This window comes from Cornus florida, unplaced genomic scaffold (assembly GCF_030987335.1).
Source record: "Cornus florida cultivar Cherokee Brave unplaced genomic scaffold, ASM3098733v1 CherokeeBrave_3.0.0_Hap2_Chr02, whole genome shotgun sequence".
NCBI classification, from domain to species: domain Eukaryota; kingdom Viridiplantae; phylum Streptophyta; class Magnoliopsida; order Cornales; family Cornaceae; genus Cornus; species Cornus florida.
In genome coordinates, this window is record NW_026775572.1 from 62,315,201 (window position 1) to 62,323,184 (window position 7,984).

General features: G+C 33.9%; 1 long non-coding RNA gene across 2 annotated transcripts; it reads left to right on the forward strand.

Moving 5' to 3' along the window:
* The first annotated feature begins 332 nt into the window (after positions 1-332).
* LOC132295136 (uncharacterized) lies at positions 333-5,069 on the forward strand. 2 transcript variants are annotated; one of them, XR_009478331.1, is made up of 5 exons: positions 333-983; positions 2,383-2,425; positions 2,962-3,798; positions 4,027-4,142; positions 4,718-5,069. It is a non-coding gene; the product is annotated as an uncharacterized LOC132295136 (long non-coding RNA). The 2 variants fall into 2 exon arrangements; XR_009478332.1 differs by lacking the exon at positions 2,383-2,425.
* The last annotated feature ends 2,915 nt before the right edge of the window (positions 5,070-7,984 follow it).

A 7,984-nucleotide genomic window follows, 5' to 3' on the forward strand; every position in this document is an offset into this window, starting at 1 on the left:
TGTTGTGTACTAATTACTATCGTTTATATAGGAGCGCTAGTATAGGTACGTTTTTACCAACGCTTGTTTAGCAAGCGCTGGTGTAGGTACGTTTTTTGCAGCGCTTGTTTAAAAAACGCTGGTATAGGTACGTTTTTGCCGGCGCTTGTTAAAAAAGCGCTGGTGTTTTTACCAGCGCTTATTGAAAAAGCGACGGTAAGTGTGAAATTTAGTGCAGGAAATTTCGCACTTTAACATTATTTCACTTTTTTATTTCCTTAATTTTCCATTTATTTCTAACCTTATCTCATCCGAGCCCTAGGTTTTCTCTTCAGCCTCCTCAATCACCTCCATCTCTATTCTCGGTCTCAACTCTGAACTTGGCCCCCTTTTTCTCTCTGTAACTCCCCAATCGCACGCCTCCATCTCTATTCTCGATCTCAACTCTGAACATGCCCTCTCTCTCTCTGACTCCCCAATCGCCTCCATCTCTATTCTCGTTCTCAACCTTGAACTTGCCCCCTCTCGATCTCTGCAACTCCCCAATTGCCACTATCTCTATTCTCTTTTCTCAACTCTAAACTTGCCCCTTCTCTCTCTCTGCAACTGCTAACTAGAAAATCTACAAGAATCAGAAGTTTAAAACTCATATATTTCAGTTTATTTTGTCTGTCTGCAAGAATCAAAAGTTCAAAACCTATTGCACCACAGCCACCACCATCACTCCACCCCATATCCTCACACCACCACTGAAGCCAACCCCTCTCTCTCTGTTCGAGCTCTCTGCTATGGGTTTTTCGGCGAGATCTCTAGCCAAACCTTGGCTTCTTGCTCTCCGGCCGACCCTCAGCTAAGGAGATAACATTCTCATCTCGCCGCCATCCACCGTTGCAATTTTTTGTCATCTTCTCCAGCGAATCTAAGGCCGTCATCTCATTGTTCTCGGTTTGGTCTCTCTCTCGGATTTTTCTCTTCATTCCTTTGCTATTCTCTCTATCTTTCGGGTAAGCATCTTTCCCCTGTCATTCATATAAATATATATATGAGTTCATGTTTGAAAATTTCTGAAGGAAAGGTTAATTAAACTGTTTTGGAGATTTTTGGAATTTTATTTTGAAATGGGAATTCGGGATTTTAGTTATGTGAGATTTTATATATGTTTTGCCATGTTACAAATATTATGAAGCATGAAACTGTGATAATGAAGACTGAAAAAATTGAGAAATCACTGTGAACCTGTATTTGATCATTGGGACTGCGATTTTATGAATACTTTGATATATATTCTGTGATGTTGAAAAATGAGGATGGTTAGTGATGATGGGCTGTGTTTAAAAATTATTTTTGAAAATTTTGTGAAGGGTTGTGTCCCTAACTTTGGAGATTTGAAGTTCCAAATTTATCTGTGTTGTCATAATAAATTTTTGTGAAGCATGCTCTATGTTTTGATATATATTTCTATGTTTTGAGTTTTAAATTTTTGTGGAGGCTATAACCTTGATGACGCATATGTGTTGTGTGTGTTGAAAATTTGAAAACTCTATTTTGATATGCATATATAGTCTGTATTTCAAATTTCCAATGAGGCTGTGAACTGTGATTGGTCGTGAAGTTGGAAAGTTTGATTTAATTCATGTGGAGTAGTGCAGGATAAACCGAGATTTTGCTGATTAATTGAGATGTCACAGATGAGCGATTAACTAATGTATAAGGAATATGGGTTAGCTCTATTGCTGACTATTTGGTATTGATTTGTTGTTTTGGTTTTCTCTACTCACTCCTTGATTCCTTTAAAGATATGTTTCATATATTATTCAAACAAAGGGAGGAAAAGTTGGACTTATCTTAAATAGTTGGGAATGGGAAACTTGCAGAGAGTTCATTTACAATTCTTTATCTTGAGGATATTCTTACAAAATTTGTAGAATATTGTGGTATCATTGTGGTTAGTCAGTTCTTCTTTATCGACCTTGTGGTTTTTATGCTTAATTTTTCTTTGTTAGAAGTATCCAAATCTTAATGGTGTTCCTGTGTAGTGAATGCATGGATGTGAGACAATGTGTGGGTGTATCTATATGACCATGTCAGTGGTAAATTCCTATGTTAATTGAGTGGAAACAGTATCAATTTTGTCCTTTAGCTTCTACCACTACTATTTGCACGTGTTTGTCATATAGTTTCTTAGTTTATAACCAATTTGACTAAATCAGGGTGTTGCTTTTAACTACCCAAAAGATGTTTTAAAGTCTTGGCATGTAAACGACATCTTAAAACATTCTCTAGTAAGCAAGTGATGGAGCTTTTGCACTTACTTTTCCTATTTCAGAAAATTATCATCAAGTTCTATATAATTTTCTTCATGGAGTTGTTCACTGATTAAAGTCATTTTTTGGAATTTGTCAGGAGGAAGCAGGTAGACTCAAGTTTGTATGTGTTTCAAATGATGGTATTAATGACCATATGGTTTAGTATCAAATGTTATGTTTCATATGCATTGTGATAAAATGTTTTGTTCTTGTGCTGATATGCCTGAGACATTTGTAATGAAATTTTGATTCTTCCGTTGCCAGTTGCTGTTATATGTAAAAGCATTTTCTTATCAAGTTTCAGATTTTTGGTTGTAATTTTATTATTTTCCCCTTTCATGTTACAATTTCTTCGGAGGTGAAGGTTTCAAATTGAGGTCATTGGTTACTTAGGAGGGTTTGAACACCAGATCAAGTCCATTAGTGATCAAGGGATCTGCATTTTTCTTATAGTGTTTAGAGGTTTCAAGTGTCTCGTGGCTTATGGGGTACACTAGTACTGTATTCTGCTATCATTTGTTTGAAAGAAGGATAGACCATTAAATTGAATGCGACTAATTTTAGACCTTTGATTGGTTTGCTGCACCTTTTTTGCTCTTTTTTTTTTTTTTTTTTTTTTTCTTTAATTGCACATTTTCTTGCAACAACACTATGTTATTCCTAATTTTATGTACAGGTGAATGATGGGAGGAGCATCGATCCATCTGAGCTGCAAGAGAAGTTAACCGACTTAGTCATTCGGACTTCAAGTTAGATCCCCTTTTAATTTTTGTTTCTCTGCTATTTTTGTTTTCAAACTAGAATGGGGCTTTGAGTTGGATTTTGAAGTGTGAACTTGTGGTGCTTGTGGGGGCTACTTTCTACTCTTGGGAAGTTTGTTGTCTATATTTTTGTAAGTCTTCCTTCCTTGCATTCCAGATAGTAATTAAGATAGTGTAGTGACTGTTCTTGTACAACAGAAAAATATTTCATGTTAGGATTATTGATTGAGACAACATGCATTAATTCTGTCTTTCATGTGTTTTTCTATTTCTCCAGTGTTATGACTCTTAGTTAAAACACATATTCCATTAAATTTTTGATTTGGCTCTATCTTATTATCCTTATTCCTTAATGCTGTACAGATAGGAGCTATTGATATTTAATTTGCTCACCTTCTGTTCATGTAATATAAATCATATTGAACTTTTTTTTTTGGCAGTTAACTGAGTAAACTATTTCAACAGCTACAAATTTTATTTCATTTTCCACAAATGACATCATCAATAATTTGCCTCTTCCATTTCTGTTTTGATTCCCAGCTATCTTAATTTAATTACCTTTTTTCCCTCTTAAAGCCAAAATATATGACCTTAATAGATTATTAACACAAAATTTTGCGTACTCACTGGTAGGGATAGTCTTGGTTTTACATGTTATCTGTTTAAGTTTTTATCAGTGGAAGAAATCACTTTTCTGAAAAGTGTCTTCATTAACATCTCCTGGCCTACCATTCCTTATTCATGCACAACATGTAAGTGAATGAAAGCACTATTTGTCTTTATGTTCATATTTCCATCAAGTTATTTTCTATTAACAACTTAATACTACTTATTCTATCTTGATTCATATTGTCCCTTCAAAGAATTCAGGAAAAAACTATAAAGAAAAAAATAATGTTGCCTTAAAGTTACTGGTCATAAATGTGCATAGTAATGGTGGATTAGTTTCGCAAACAATCTGATAAGCTTATGGGTGGCAGGTGAATCCGTCCCACACCCGGCTCTGAACTTGGAGAGCTCTCACTGCATCACCATGATGGAAGCCGTTAACAATGGAAAGGATCTTCACGTCTCCGTCACCATGCCTTCCATTGAGGTACTTAATTTGCTCAACTAAATTGATCTGTTCTTGGAAACATTGATCCGTTCTTGGATATAAAATAGAGGGCAATGGATATAATATACATATGGTGTTTGTCAGTAATAGATTTGGACTCTTCCTTTGTTCATTTAAGAGGGAAATAACAACTTACAAGGTATATGGGCCATCCAACATGTCCAGTTAATTTAAATGGTGTAAAGAATCTATGCCTTTTGGTCTTCTGTGAATAGATCAGATGGTAACAAAAATATTTATTGTAGAGGTTTGTCTTCTCAAATTAATTTTAACTGTAAAAAGAATCTTTGTTTCTTGTGACCATGCAATAGAAATAATAATAATAATAATAATAACTATTGTAGAGCTTTGTCTTCTTAGGGCCCATTTCCCTCTTTTTTTTTTTTTTCCCCTCTTAATAATATGGTATTCAAATTTACAAAGATGGAGAATTTTGTGATGTTTGTCAATGAATTTGTTAGAAGCTTATGCACTAAGATAGAATCATGACTTATGAGTTGATCAGTAAATTATGGCTTTTTACAACCTGCTAACCTACAATTTTGCATTTGTAGGTGAGGACAGTCTCAAGGGAGCAAGTAAGAGCACTAAAGAAAGCTGTTGATGATATAAGTTGCAATGGTTCACTTTGAATAGTTTCTCCATGCAAACTACGTTTTCAGAGGCAACTTAAAGAAGTGTTTTAGAGAGTTTGAAGTTGAAGCTAGAAAAAAGAAAGTTTGAAGATGGGGTCATGGTTGTGCTTTCTGAATTTCCTTAGCCGATGTGAAAACTTCTAATACATTTTGATGGGTTCTTTTGAGGAAACTTGTGGTTGTGTTCACAACTTTTGTGAAAAATTATTTTCATTGTGTATACTTCTTTTGTAAAAACTTGGTGTTCAGTACAGTATTATCTATTAGTAGACATTCAATTTGGATGGTATTTTCATATTTGCAGATTAACTTGTAGTTGCCTAAATCCATTAGTATACATCTGGATGATAATTGTTTTTATATATAAACATGTTTTATAAATGGGTTTCTTTAGGGAAAGAAAAAAACCAAAACAAAACAAAAAATAAAACAAAAAAAAAAAAACTAAATAAATTGGTAATCACTAGGGCTCTTTTAAAGAGCGCTGGTATAGACCAAAACATAAAAAAAATTTGGTAAATACCCTTTGCCAGGGCTTTTTGAAAAAGCGTTGGTAAAGGGTCTTTACCAGCGCTTCTGCAAAAGCGCTGGTAAAGCCCTACCGACACTGGATTTACCAGCGCTTTTCCAGAAGCGCTGGTAAAGTGCTGGTAATTAAATTACCAACACTTTTTAAGGCTTTTACCAGCGTTTTTGAGCGCTGGTAAAAGCCAAAACTGTTGTAGTGACTTGAGAAGGTTCGATCGATCGAACCTATGCTAAGATCGATCGAACTTGGCTGAGATCTATCAAACTTTGGCTGGATCGATCCTCCCATGGCGACGCCTTTTTGGATAAAGACAAATCTGAGATATTTTGGGATATTTTGGGAAAAAGACAAAAGTGGTAGGTGGGGTGGTATAACAGGATAAGATGGAATCTTTTTTATTAATTTGATAAATGTTGGATTGATCGAACATTGTGGGATCTTTGGATAAGGGCAAAAGAGCTTGAATCCGTCTTGGAGTGCAGAGATCGATCTTTGTCAGATCGATCTAAGAAATTCTGTGATCGATCGAACTTTGCTGAACTTCCACCACTTGCTTCATTTTGCTTCCACTTTGCTCCTTTCTTTCATTCATCTCAAGATTGCTTCAATTATGCTCTTATTTGGCTGAATTAGCTTATTTTGGGGATAAGTGCCTGAAAATGCAAATAACATGAAATCAATCCAAAGCGGGAAAATAAGATAAATAAAGGTCCTAAAATACCTAAGCTTAACGGGTATAAATGCGCACTTTTCAGCGCTCATCACTTAAAGGCCCGTAATCACTTCTTAAATATGGTTGAAGTCTCTCCCAAGTGCAACGGAAGACAAATGGCAGCACTATCTCCAAGATTCAACTAAGCCCAGATATCAAATCTATGCATTCATGAAGGTTGCACTTCTTCTTCATGAACTTGTGTATTTATCTCCATCCGATCAACTGAAAATATAAAACTCACACAATCAAACTCAATAATTTGAAAACACTTTTTCAAATCTCTTTTTCTTTCTTGTATTGAGATTATGTATTTTGTAGGATTCATAAACCTACTATTTATACTAGTAGAAGTGGGAATGTAATTAGCTTGGTATTAATGAACATATATTCATTATATTGATAAATAACATATTAAATAAAGTAGATTAAATGCATCAGGTGAAGAACTTTTATGTTTAGTGTTTGTAAAATACTTAAAGTCTTTATAAATATAGATTAATAAAATCAATTCGAAACATAACTCCAACATTTCTTTTCAAGAATCATTAAAAAACTTAAGATTTGGTACTGAAATGTTGAAGTTGGAAGATTTTGAATTTGATTCTGACTAGAATGTATGGTGGTGTTTCATAAAAGTAAAAATATACTGAAGCTTTTAAGCAATATTTAGTGATAAGTGATATCTATGTCACCTAAAATTTTATCCCATTTTAAATCGCTCTTACTATTTTCAGTAATATTGATTATCAAATGCACTTAATTAGATAAATGCTTAATATGTTCAGAATTAAACATTGATTTGAGTTATCAAATAGCACCTAAATCTTTATTTCTAGTCCATAATTGCCCAAAGACTTTGTTAGTAGAATTGAATGGATTGTGATTCAAAATTTTAGAAAAGAATTTAGAAAATATTTTAAATTCCATAAGGTCTACGAGGATTTAAAGTGTTCAGTTTCATGTGTTAATTCTTACATATATGTTAAACCTAATACTAGTTTGTGAGATATATATTTTATAATTGACTAATTTCGTTGTCAAAACATTTAAGTCCGATCGAGTTGTAAAATTTTGGTTCAAAATTTCAAGTTTCAAGATCGGAAGTGGATTTAAAGAAAGTTCAAGTGCTCGTGCTTTAATACACTCTGAGATGATGAGAACAATGCTTTAGAAATGTATAAGAGTGTGTGAGAACACTTATGAAGTTTTGAAAGGTTGAGCCACAACTTTTAGGAAGTTTTTACTTTCTACCCAACTTGAACAGGTTCAAGAATCTTGGAACAGGTTCAACATTTGAGGCTTTATGGAGATTTTCAAGATTGACCATCTGGAATTGGTTCCATTTTCCTGAACCGATTCAAGAATCAAAATGATTCTTTGTATTTTACACTGGCCATCTTAAACCGGTTCCACTTTCTTGAACCAGTTCAAAGTCTTCAAACATGTTTGGTAACTTTAGTTTCCTGATTTGTTTTGATTCCTATTTGGTATAGACTTTTTTCCAAAATCCTATGTGTGAATTTGAATTGGTTTTTAAGTATTCTTAGGTCTTCCAAACTTTTATAGAATCTCTCTTTCATTCAATATTGAGGGATGTCTTTTGGAACACAAATTCATTATTTTGAAAGAAGCCTTTTTGAGAGATATTTTTTAGAAAATCAAATCTGATTTTTCTGTTTTTATTTTGAGAACACGCATATATACACGAGTGATTTAGTTCTGTTGTTCTCTATCTCATCGAAAATGGAGCATAATTGAAGATTCAAATATTTCAAAAAGCAGATCTATTTCTTTTACATCAAATTCAGATCTTGAAGAAAATGGGTGAAGCGATCACACTTTGAAAGGGTCAAAGCATTCGAGGAGTGTTGTATGATTTACGAGCAATCTTTCTACAGAAATCAAGAGTAAGCCTAGAGTCAAGAGTTGTTGGACGGGACGT